The sequence below is a fragment of the Mytilus edulis genome, chromosome 3, assembly GCF_963676685.1.
Source record: "Mytilus edulis chromosome 3, xbMytEdul2.2, whole genome shotgun sequence".
Taxonomy (NCBI): Eukaryota; Metazoa; Mollusca; class Bivalvia; order Mytilida; family Mytilidae; genus Mytilus; species Mytilus edulis.
In genome coordinates, this window is record NC_092346.1 from 79,020,190 (window position 1) to 79,034,694 (window position 14,505).

Below are 14,505 nucleotides of genomic sequence, written 5' to 3' on the forward strand. Positions count from 1 at the left end.
TTACCGAGGATGAAAAAATACTATACAAAATCCTGTAGAATCTACAGGGCATAATGATACTAAATAAAGATACAGTAGAATCTACAGAGCTAAGTGTAATATATCAAAAATACACTGACATCTACAGAGGATGAAAAATTACAAAAATGATATTCTTTAGAATCTACAAAGAAGAATGATATTAAACAAAGATACACTTCAATCTACAGAGCTAAGTGTAATATATCAAAAATACACTAGCATCTAGCGAGGATGAAGAAATACAAAAAATATCCTTTAAAATCTACAGAGAATAATGATATTAAGCAAAGACACACTACAATCTACAGAGCTAAGTGTTGTATATAAAAAATATACTAGCATATACTGAGGATGAACAAATACAAAAAAAGATCCTTTAGAATCGAAAAAGCATTATGATATAAAACAAAGATAAACTTGAATCTACAGAGCAAGTGTAATATATCAAAAATAAAGTATCATCTACTGAAGATGAAGAAATACAAAAACGATCCTATAGAATATACAGAGCATAATGATATTACATAAATATATACTAGAATCTACAGAGCTTAGTGTGATAGATAAAAAATACACTAGCATTAACCGAGGATGAAAAAATACAAAGACAAGATCCTTTAGATTCTACAGAGCATACTGATATAAAACAAAGATACCCTGAAAGTGTAATGTATCAAAAATACACTGGCATCCACTAAGGATGTAGAAATACAAAAGAGATCCTTTAGAATCTACAGAGCATACTGAAGAAAGATACACTAGTTCTCAAATTAAAATAAGAACGATAAGTTAAAATTTACCGGGCATTATGAAACATAACAAACATTCTCTAGAATACTTTATATTTAAGAGGACCGTTTGTATACTTTTCTTGCATGAATGAATATATCAAAGACCTTTAAAATTCTACTACGCGTTTGGCAAACTGCTATATATACAATGCAAGTTTTCCGATAAAATGTTACGAAAAGGTATATTCACGACGCTGAGGTTGACAAATTACACTTTAAATGTGAGGACTGTGTCGAAACACAAAAGAGATTACCTGTGTATACATTGAATATTCTTTAAAAACTGCATTGATACTTTTGGAGGCAATTCCGCTGTATGGAACGAATATTCAGAAACATTTTTACTATAAGAAATATAAGAAATAGATATTAATAAATTCCATAATATTTTTAAGAAACTCTAATGCAAAAGATGGGGGGGGGGCGGTCATGTAAATGCAACCGAGACACGGGGTACATGCGTGTGCAAATATTTCGGGCGAGCCCTTGCAAAATTGATAGAAGTTGCAAATAATCTTAAGTATTATAGTCTGCTTCACAAATACCTGCTCGTGAATATATGTAACGGTCATTTTTATATAGGTATGAAAAGCACACAAAGAAGTGTATGTATTTTGATCCAGTTGTTTGCCACCTAAATTTTTATCTGACGGGGTCTGTTTTAAAACACATAGACATGAGTTTTATACAATTTCAACTAGAATCATGTTGCATTCTAGTTTAGAAAATTTATACTCCCGGTCACATAGCTTCGAGGGCATGACTTTTCTTCCTTTATTTCCTTCTAACTTTGTCTTAATTTAAACAGTTTCAGCTCAATTTGTATTTTCTTTATAAGGTGTTTGTGATTGATTGATTATTGATTGCATAACGTTCAGTGGCAAATATTTAATGCCTGTTTAGAACGATAAGAGGTTTGTGTAAAATATGACTCACTACTTATCAGTTGAACATTCCCGCAGAGTTTCAAAAGCATTACATAATGACTTTGCATTTACACCTTAACACCACCTTATGCAGATATTTTGTATTTTACAAATTCCTGGTAAGTTTGGTTGAAATTCGCCAACCGTTTGATAAGAAAATGACAATAGGAAAATTAACACCGATGGCCGATGGGTCTTTCCTCTATATAAGCTAACAATGCTAGGGGTTTCCTAAAATAATAGTTATTCGTGTTTATAGATGTGTACTAACCAGTTGGTTTGTTTTAGGGACAGGGAGGGGGATAGGATTAGATTTGAAAAAGGCATCAACTAAGAGCTAAACAACGAGCAGAAAGAAGAAAATGTAAAAAAAAAAATGAATTTGCGTATATCAGAGTGGCGGGTATATGTCGAACACGATAGAGGCGCTTCAAAACTTTCAGAGTCAATGGAAGCTTATGGCGACACCCGAGAGAAGAAATCAATCAGACAATAGAGCGTTGTGTGGGATTAATAAAGCCATACTTTAAACTTTTTCATGAACTGTAATACAACAATACAATTATTATCTAACTGGCTTACTATGTATATATAATCAATTTAGAATGTAATGAACTTGTATAAGTCTCAGCCCCCCTTTTTCTATCCCACCCACTATTGCACGCGTACAACTTTCAAGTCGTATGATAGTCAACAATATCACAAAAGCAAATGTCATAATATTAGGATGTTACGTAAATGTGATTTGAATTCACCAAGACGCACATGATTTAATTTTTATCTATAATCAATGTTTTGACACCGTCCCCAAGTTTAAAGTGTAATTGGTCAACCTCAGCGACGAGAATATACCTTTTCGTAACATGTCTAATTCTTTGTTTTTGTTAAAGGGTCAAAGTAAATATTTGTCAAAAGTTTAAGAACATGACACGAGCCAAATCAATTTAAATCCAGGTGTTTGGTACCACCTGAAATCCAAATAAGATAAATGATTATAACAAAAAATGTACAGAGGATAAAAAAAAACATAACAAAGATCTTCTCAAGTCTACAGAGGATAAAGGAATATACCAAAATTTCTCTAGAATCTACATAGAATAGGGAAACAAAACAACATCTTCTAGAATTTTCAGAAAATGAAGGGAAGCAAAACATCTGTTAATCTAATAAAACAAAACCCACTATAAACATGAAGAACTGATATGAGAAGAAAAGAATTCACTTCATAAAATGTTGTCCTGTTTATAAGTGTCATCAAGTCAGGAATATGACAGCTGTTATCCATTTGTTTTATGTGTTTGCGCTTTTGATTTTGCCATTTGATTAAGGACCTTCCGCTATGAAATTTCCAAGAAGTTTGCTATTTTTGTTAAAAAAAAATTCATAGGTAAATCGAATTTGAGTTTCAACACGACAACATGATGTTGGAAGGATCAACATGTTTTTAATGAAGTTTTACATTAAAATCAATCAAAGTTAATTGTTAAAAATGTTCTGATCTGAATTTGCATTATAAGTGATGGTTGCATAACAGGAGACGATAACCCTGTCGACAAAGCAGGTCTTGCTCTCTTGTTTTGGAGACCATGCAATTCCCTGGTTTTCTGTTTGTAACCTTGATTTGTGTCTTCCCAATTTAAAAATCGGTTCACTACTGTTGCCGTAATTTGAAACTAAAAGAAATTAGATTGAAACACATGAAATCAGTCGTGTGACAATCTTAAGCACATCTATACAAAGTCAGGATACGAATTGAAATGTTTTTTTCAAGCACATAATGGCTTATGAGACCTCGAACGGACAATTATTATCTCTTTGCAGCAGAACCATTAGGGAGACAAAGCAAACTAACTGATGGATGTATAAACATTGCCTTGATGAAACCATTCAAAGAATTGAAATTGTTGATATTGAAAAACACACTTCATAATGAGAAGGTATCACAAAGCGTGTTTTTTTGGTTTTTTTGTCTATTGAATTCTAAAAAGGAATAAAAAAAACATTATCAATCTATCCATAGACCTAAGTTTATTGTTATGTTCCTTTTTGAATTTTGTTTTACAAGTTTGCGTTCGAGCTTTAACCTGCTAGCAGGGTATGAAATACTGCAAACACGAATGAAAAAGACTCATCCCTAAAACTTGATGTCAATATTAAGATATTAACAAAAGCGTTGTCATATATATTTTGTATGATGTTTGAAATTTGTGTAAAATATCTGTTTTAAGGGGTTGTCTCGTAATAATCTTATCCAAAACTAATGTGAAAATACACATTAAAGTAAAATATGTCATGTTTATAACCTATTACTACGCGTGACTATCCTGCACCAAAGTCTCAAGATTATATCAACCTTTAAATTTTGTTTTAAATAAAAATAATGTTTTCTACTTGCCATATTTGGAACCACCTTTTTGGTTCTTAATGATCTTCAACTTTGCTGAAGATCTAGCAATTGTGTGGTTAGTTCAGAACCCCAGTGTATAAGAAATTAACATTTGGTGCAGTGCAATTCAAACTTAGTGTTTTTAAAGAATTTTAAAACAATTAAGTAGATGTCACGTTTCTCGAAGGTTCATCCACGAGAGTATGACCAGCCTAGTAGTCATCAAGTAGTCATTAAATATTAATGATTCGGTCATTTTCTGTAAATTAAATGTAAAATCAATCATGAAAATCTTCCGAAACACTACGTTTTCTTCCCCAGACATAGTCAGGTTTGGAACATGTTAACTTTTTTTTATTAAAGGTTGCATATGTGTAAATATTGATAATGTAATTTCCCATAGAAACTCCTTTTACAGGTAAAACTGTACATCTTTTACTATGAAGTTTTGAAAAAAATCTTATCCTAGAATTGAAAGTTCATATGCGCCACAATTTTTTTCAAAGGTCAAAATATAGGGCTGTGCGGCATATTTTCAACGTTTATATGCCCTGAACTTCTCAGAGTTTAAACTAACACTAATTGTCTTAACTACCCCTACCTCGAATAAAAGGTTACCACAAATTTCAATGTAAACAATATGCACATGTCTATTTACTGGTAACATTCCCTATGTGAGATGGAACACAGAGAGCATAACTGGGAACCAGTATGTAAACAAAATTAATTTTCTATGAATATTCAGGTTCTCCCCAAAAGAGGCGTGTTTTGAGAAACAGCTGTATTTACAGAGTGCAACCTATACAGACATTTATTCAAATAGAAAACTCTTTAAAATCAGTTTTTCTCACATTAATACTCATTTATCAGAATTATAGTCTTAAGGAAATCACTGTGTATACTCTAAGTTTTTCTTTACTATACATTTTATACCCCCTCCCCTGTTTCATTTTTTTAAAGAATTTGAAAACAAGACTTTAATTATTGCCAACTTACCCTATTTGCATATTTTCTTATAAAAATGCCTAGAACCTGTTTAAACCTGTCTTGATAACATATTGAAAGTATATCAGAATACTATAAATGTTATGGTTAGCAGTCAATCATTACAACATTCAAGATTATATAAAGTATCCAATCCAGCCTCTTTCTCCAGTCAACATCTTACTGTATGCCTATTTGTCAATTAAAGAACACATTTTCTGCCTCAAATGGTCAATTTAGAATTCTTGTCACAACGGTATTATCTGTAACCATATATCTGACAAAATTTAGCTAATATATATACTAGAAGTGATCAAACAAAGCCATATGGGCAATAGTTGTATGTATGCAGACACCAGTCTGAGATATAAATTCACTTAAAATGTTGTAGAGATTACTGCTAACATCTGATTTTTGCATAACTTCCAAGCATAGTTATTGTTTTCTATATTGCAAGAACTTTAAAATCATAAAATCATAGCATTTACAAGTTAACTTATTTGTTTTATGACCCAGTGGGGTAGGCAATTTTCTATGTTTTTTGCCCCTTGGGCCTCAAATTTCTAAATCATTCTGCTGTTTCTAGCAATTTGGAATATTTAGTACATATTCAGAATAGAATACACTATTGTAAGTTTTCTTGAGATATTTTTGTTTTTCTAGCTTGTATTTATTATGCCGAGGTGACAAAAAAGCAGATTTAGGTGTTGCGGATTACTTTTGGGTTATCGAAAGGAAACAAATACCCCATAAATAATATTCAGGAAGGATCTATGAGTTTCAATGACGGCGAAGAGTAAATATAAGCACTTCTTAACAATTTAACTTACAAATATTATGAATTAGTTTTGTATCCAGAACTTTGAGTAAACTATGCATACTGTAAACTGTGAATGTATGCTGAGTCATCATATTTAAGGCCCAGAATTCTACCAATTTTCATCAAATATTTATAAAACTTCATATTTGAGTTAATTTCTTTAAAATCTGTGAAATAAAGCAAATTTGGTTAAATTCTGAATGTTCCCCTTTTTATAGGTTGCATTTCTGTAAATATTGACAATGCAATTTCCCATAGGAACTCCTTTTACAGCTAAAACTGTACCACTTTTACTATGAAGTTTTGAAAAAAATCTTATCCTAGAATTGAAAGCTCATATGCACCACAATTTTTTTCAAAGGTCAAAATATAGGGCTGTGCGGCATATGTTCAACGTTTATATGCCCTGAACTTCTCAGAGTTTAAACTAACACAAATTTTCTTAACTACCCCTACCTCAAATGAAAGGTTACCATAGATTTTAATGTAAATAATATGCACATGTTTATTTACTGGTAACATTCCCAAGTTATGTCTCTGTGAGATGGAACACAGAGAGCATAACTGGGTACCAGTATGTAAACAAAATTAATTTTCTATGAATATTCAAGATCTCCCCAAAAGAGGCGTGTTTTGAGAAACAGCTATATTTACAGAGTGCAACCTAAAGTAGCACTGATGAATCTCGGATAGACGAAATATGCATATTGCGCAATAAATCATACACCTTGTATCTTTGATGGGTGTTTACAACAACTACCCCATTGCCACCGTAATGTACGTTTTGTTCCCAAAGATATTACCAGCCTAGTATGCAGTACTCCTGTGTTGGCAATATATATCATATTCTGTAATATATATAGTTATTGGAATCTCATTAAAGAATTAAAAGAAGACATTTCGGATGGTCCAGAAAATTCTATTCAAAGTAATGTCTGGTTTTCATATTTTCAATCTTTAAATTTTAACTCTGATAAATTTAAAGACAGATTAGTAAAAAAGTAAAAAATTTAGAAAAAAATCCAACTTTTTGTGAATTAGATTACAAAATAACCCTAAAAGAAATTTTGGATGCTATAAATAAACTAAAGAATAATAAAGCTGCAGGATTGGATGGTATTCCAAATGAGATATTAAAATCAGGGGGAAGTATATTTGCACCTGTTTTGCAAAAACTTTTTTAATTTAGTATTCTGCTCTGGAACATACCCTTGCAATTGGGCATTATTTTATTTATGTCCAATTTTTAAAGCAGGGAGTCCTAGTAAACCTGAAAAAAGAGTAGAACATCTGATCATATGTTTGTTTTAAGGTGGTACCTTACACTACAGGGAGATAACTCTGTAAAGTCAGCTAAACGTTTTAATTACGTTGTGTTGTAAAAGCAATATTAAGCTTCTCAATGATCAAAATTGGCGTTTATCAAATTGCTATATAACCAGTGTAATTCTTCTGACAAAACGGTTGGTTCAAAATTTTTGAAATTTTTATATTTTTGTTAAAGGGTCAAAGTAAATACTTTGACAAAATTTTATGAAAATTAAACGAGCCAAACTAATTTTAGTGAAAGTGTTGGGTATCACCTTAAAACCCATATTAGACAAATATACTAACAAAAAAGGGGGGGGGGGTCTATGCTTGCTTTGTGGACTTTAAAAAGACTTTCGACGGGGTCATACACTGTGGTATTAAATATAAATTATTGGAAAATAACATATCTGGAAAATTTTATACTATTTTAAAAGATATGTACAGCAAAAATGAAATGTCTGTCAAAGTGGGCAATGTATTAACACAATCTTTCAGTTCACTAGTTGGGGTAAGACAAGGGGATGTTCTAAGTCCAAACTTATTTAAGCTTTTCATTAACGATCTGCCTCCAAAATTTGAGCCAAGTCCAGATGCTGTTGATATCAATGGGCGTAGAATTGATTGTCTTATGTACGCTGATGACATTATTGTATTATCAAACACTAAAAAAGGTCTTCAAAACCGACTTGATATATTGCATACGTATTGCATTGACTGATGTCTAGATGTAAACTTGTCCAAAACAAAAGTTTTAATTTTTAACAAGCCTGAAACAATTTTGAAGGAATCATTTTATTTAGATAAAGAGGCTATAGAACGTGTTAATAAATGTAAATATTTAGGGATAGTCTTTACTTCTAGTGGTATTTTTTTTCAACAGGGGAAAGAAGAGCTATTCAAAAAATCCTTAAAGGCAAAATTTAAATTACAAAAATCCATGTCGGCTTGTAATCCAAGTATTGATACTGCAATTCATTTATATGATCACACAATAAAACCAATTTTATTATATTGTAGTGAAATTTGGGGTTCATTTAAAATTAACTCTGCTGCTTGCAAGAAAAAAGTGATTATCTATTTGAATTAATCTACATAAACGATTATTTGGAAAATCACATTTCAGATATTTAAAGTATATTCTTGGTGTAACTAAGAAAGCCTCAAATTTAGCAGTGTTTTCAGAGGTTGCAAGATTTCCTCTTTATTTTTCTGTCATTATATCTATGGTAAAATATGTACACAGGCTTAACAAGTTGGACATTAACATTCCAGCAGCACCTGCATACGGGGTATATATCTCCCAATTGATACGATATTCCCGTGCTTGCATTTCCTATCATGATTTTCTTGATAGAGGTTTGCTGCTCACAAGGAAGCTATTAAACCAAGAGTTCCAAATGGTGAAGTTGAGATCATCCCTTCGTAAATTTTACGGATGCCATCACGAGTTGGTTGACCGTTATGGAATAAACGTTTCACAAATGATATCGGATATGTTCCTTACGTCGTAACTACAATCCCCTTCCCTTTCATGAATATGACCTACCGAATTAGACTATTTACCGGATTTGTAATCACATAAGCAACACGACGGGTGCCACATGTGGAGCAGGATCTGCCTACCCTTCCGGAGCACCTGAGATCACCCCTAGTTTTTGGTGGGGTTCGTGTTGTTTATTCTTTAGTTTTCTATGTTGTGTCATGTGTACTATTGTTTTTCTGTTCGTCTTTTTCATTTTTAGCCATGGCGTTGTCAGTTTGTTTTAGATTTATGAGTTTGACTGTACCTTTGGTATCTGTCGTCCCTCTTTTGGACAAAGGATTACTTTATGATGCTTATGTTTGTAATAAAATTTTAGATGCAGAAAACATTAATTGTTGGTATTCATCTATGAAATATATACTTCAATCACTTGATATACAAAATTTAGATACAAAGCTCAATAAATTAATTAAATTTGTAAAAAGGTAAACTTTGTAATAGTTTTAAAACATTTTGGTTGGTCAAAAGATCTGAAACCTTATCACAAGGTAATAGTAAATTAGAAAATTATTTCAACCTCAAGACTGACTTTGTAAAGGAGGCTTATTTATCAATTAAAGATTTTAGTATAAGAAGAGATATATGTAAAATGAGAATAAGTGCTCATGATCTTAGAATTGAGAAAGATAGATATAGTAAAAAAATACATAGAGAGAACTCAACGGCTATGTCATCACTGCTTATCACATGGATCAAATTCTATTGAAGATGAGACCCATTTTACAGTAAATTGTCCATTATATGATGTACAGAGGAAATTATTATTTGATAAAGTTATCACTTGTTGTACTAATTTTAAAGAACTACCTAATGATAAGAAATATTTCTGGCTGTTCACAAATGAGCATTTACCAACTCTCATGTGCCTAGGAAATTACATTATTAAAGGTTTAGAAATAAGATCCAGATGTAAACAAAATATATGAAATAATTTGATATTTTATTGTTATAAGATTTGATATAATAGTTATATAAAACACATGTTCATGTTGTGTTAGTCTCTGATCCTGTCCATAACGTTATAGTATGGTATTAGTTTCTGTTTTGCTTTTTCCAATCATATTGTGTTGTAAAATGATGCCCTTTATGGGTTCTTGATTAGATTAATAAAATTCTTATCTTCTTATCTTATCTTCTTATACGCTCGAAACGCTAAGGTTTACTATCCAGAGCAGTCAGATTTGGAACGACCCCTAATTTTAGATCCTTTTGTTTTAAACAAAGCGCTTTTTTATATACTGAATGCAGAGGGTGAATATAACAATAACAAGTTCCATCCCTTCACTTTGGGAGGTCCCAATTCAAGAACCCTATCAATTGGTGTTTTTATTTGTAATTTATTTAATGTTTTCTTGATTAAGAATTTTTATTTCAGTCCGTGTTCAATTCATGTACAAAATTTCTAAATTTGGATCTAATTGATAGAGCTTGGTATATTGAAAAGACGCTTGTCTGTTTTTGAAGACAATATGTCTTTCTTTTAAGTGGTGGTGTCCTTTACGAACTTCACTTTCAACAAGTAATTACAATTAGCATTTAAGAGCTTGGCATAGGGTACGTGCAAGTGAATGGAATATGACAGTTGTGATCTATTCGTTCCGTTTGTTGATACAGTCTTATGTTTGAATTTATTCGTTTTTATTGACTCACCTTTTTGAATTTACCTTGTAGTTCAGTATTTTTGTTTTAATTTTTTAAAGACTGTATATTGACCTTTAGCCGTTTTATGTATATTTCGGTTGATGTCTCATTTACGTTTCCCTAACACTCCCTTTCCTTCTAATACCATTCTACCATTTATATATCCTGGATTCAATGCTAATTAAAAGTTCATAAATATTTTTTATTTAATTTATTTAATATTGCACTATGTTTATGGAGTGAAGTGTGGCGTGGCGGGATGCAGCCACGTGTTGCTATCATAATCTAGGATTAAGAATGATGTATTTTAGAGAGATATTGTCTCAGAGCTTAGGGGCACTCATTGACTTCGACAAGTATATTACTTAAAGAAATTATAACATACACTCATTGAAGTAATCCGGCTATTGTTCAATGAATTTTATTTTGATTTCCTAATAAAAAAAAATCAATCAATGGCTGATTCAGTTTTATTTTCTTGTATTATTTAAAAAATCACGGAGTTTTTAATCTTCGAACATTTATATTTTTATCAATTCTTTTATATATGGCTTACGATTGTTTTAAATGTGATTTCATTATATTTAGTTAATTCCATTAGGAAAATGCGGAGATCTTTCTCGGTTATCGTTAGGATCACCGTTTATATGTGTTATTTTGTCTTTTTTAAATGTACTTATTTAACTACGAAAATCACTTAAGAAAATTCTGTTTAAAATAAAAAATTCTTGTTTCTTCCTGTAAGTTGCTTAAACGATAGTGTTTAAAGTCATGCGAGTCTACAACATGACAGGTCGTGAGTAAATTAACAAGACCTTATAAGATTGCAATGAAAACACAGTTCTTTAAAGGGCAAAAATACTATGATATGATTGATACCATGAACAATCACACATTGGATAAGCACATTAAGATATGGCGGAATAAAAATAGTCTTCCTTTTTATACATATATCTTGTTAAAATTACAAAATGTATATCTAGATTGATGGTTTATTGTAGAACATATGTATGGTGGGAATTTTTGACGGGAGGCGATACTGATATGTTCCAATCAATATTAGCTTGCATAGATGAATCAGACAAAAAGAGACACATGTCTATTGTCATAGTTTTCAAAGGTACCAGGCTTATAATTTGATACGCCAGACGCGCGTTTAGTCTACATTAGAATTATCAGTGACGCTCAGATCAAAATAGTTAAAAAGCCAAACAAGTACAAAGTTGGAGAGCATTGATGACCCAAAATTCCAAAAAGACGTGCCAAATACGGCTTTGGTAATATATGCCTGGGATAAGAAAATCCTCAGTATTTCGAATAAATTCACTCTTTTGTTACAGTAAATTTATAAAAATTGTCATATAATTGAAATTCATGTCAACACCGAAGTGCTGACTTATGGGCGGTTATACCCTCGGGCAAAGACTTCCTTCAGGTTGATATAGAAATACTGACCTTTTACTTTATAATGTCAACCGGATTACTTTTTAGTTTTCTTATAGTACCTCTAAGGTCAGCGATGAAAACACTGCAATAAACTAAATCATACTATAATCACAATTTTCAGGGCGATAATGAAATGAATCGTTTTACGTAGTCGTTCCTGTCGACTCTATTTGCACACAAACATTGTTTTTACATTTAAATATATTGATAGTCATTTTGATATTCATCGACAAATTTTACCGAAGGTATCACCAGCCCAGTTGGCAGCACTTCCAATATTAAAATGAATTATCATTGGTATGGTCATAATAAGTAATTAATTGTTTACAAAACTTTGATTTTTTTTTAATGCAAAGGGTTTTCTACCTCGGGAATAGATTACTTTAGGTGTATTTGGCAAAACTTAATTATTTTGTTGTCCTCAATGCTCTTTAAAAAGTAAAATCACAAAAATACTGAACTTAGAGGAAAATCAATTCGGAAAGTCCATAATCACATGGCAAAATCAAAAAACAAAACGTATCAACAACGAATGGACAGGAACTGTCATATTCCTTTAACCTCGTACTTTATTTGGCCTTTTTAACTTTTTTGATTCGAGGGTCACTTATAAGTCTCTTGTAAACAAAACGCGCTTCCGGCGTAAATACAAAATTCCAATGCTGGTATCTATGATGAGTTCATTTGGAACATTTCAAAAGACATTAAATTTAGTTTAATTAAAAATAAAATATGATTCTCATTTTTTACAATAACACATTTCTATGGATTAAGAATTTACCTGGGGAAAAAAAGACAAACAATAGATATTCAAGAATAACGGTTATGTACTATACATATCGTTCTGACACCATATAGACAAAAACACGTGTTTTGGCAGTCACTTAACATATTTTATTACTTACTGCTATATTAAGAAACGTGTCAATCCTTTATATTTAATGATATAATCTCATGAATTGACCAAACCTTAAATATACACCCTACAATATAAGAAGTAAGATCACCGTACTATGAATTCGTCAGCTGACACTTCTTGGAAAGAATTTATAAAAGGAATGCCAGGAAACCATAATAGCGACCCAAGTTATTGTCGTTGTTGTTTGGAATCGTCGTCCTCGGAAATAACGAAAGATGTAACAACAGATAAATATAAAGACTTGTTGGTGGAACATAACAGAAAATCAAAGGTAAAAACATAGAAAATTCAAATGGGGAATATGTCAAAGGGACAACAACCCGACCAAAGAGCAGATAACAGCCGAACTAACAATAACATGTTTAAGTAAATGCAGATTTTAAAGTCAAATTTGTAAAGGATTTTTTTACCTTGTGTATAGCTCATATTTTTACACTCTTTGGCGGGTTTTGTATCTGTTGATTTTATGTGATCATTGTTTCAAGATTGGACCTAATATTTCTCAATTTATGAAACACACATCATAAAAAAATATTTTGAAAATAATCGCGTGAATTGGATACTGAATGGGTTCGAAATCTAATAGTTTTGCAAGTGATGATATGAAATATACTCTTGAATGATTTATATAGATATAAATATAATTGAATGACCTCTTTTAGATTTTATATATCAATAAAACAAAAATTAAATTGGCAATAACTTCATTTAAAAAAAAAGATCGTTTGACATTTTTTTTTTTTATAATATTCAAAGCTATTTGTATATGCCATTTATTCGTTTGTACTACTATCTGCTAGAATAAAAACTATGTAGAACTATATTTTCAATGGCCAAATCAAATTCCAAATACTAGTAATCTGGTTTCTTGCAAAAATCATGAAAGATGTGGGATCGCCATTTGACAAACTTGTTACCTGCATAATAATAATTTATATGTTTCATTGGTTTATATTATAGAAATAACTTCAAAAATTAAAAAAAAATGTTCAGGAAACTTGTATCTTACAACATACATGCCTTACTCAAATTGACTTTATTTTTCAGTCTGTAAGATTAACCAGAAAGGATCTTAAAAGACCAGATCTTAGCAAATTAAAATTCAAAACCCACAGACCATCTGGAATTAGACATTTATATGACACAGACACAGAACTGGTCTTGACATTATCTATAAGACATGCTCAGAAAGTGAGACCAAAAATTGACAAATCAACGTTTGAGCATCCAAAGAGAACTGTCATATACAATCATCCGAAAACCGGTCAAACATTCGAGGAAGACAAACCACATGTGAACAATACTATAACAAACATCCACGTTCAAAGAAGAGGATTTGGAATACTTTTACCAATTATAGTTGTAACTTGTATCTTTCTTCTAGGCACATTCTCGGTTCTGTTTGCATTATTGTTTAGACATCATAGCTAGTATCTGATGATATATCAAAACAAACAGAACTCCGCTTTTCTAAAAGTATTGACCGTTTCCGTCTCAAGTGTGAAGTTGGTCAGCTTACTCGCCAACTATACGACCTTTAATCTCTGTTTTCGTATGTACGAGCCGCTCATAAAAATCATTTTTCAGCCCAAACACTGACGAAATTTGCAATATAGTATATCAGTGAATTGATATAAGGCACAGAATCAGATACATACTAAGTATTTAATGTTTATGCATTCTCTTTCTTACAAAAATCAGCCGAATCGGAAGAAAA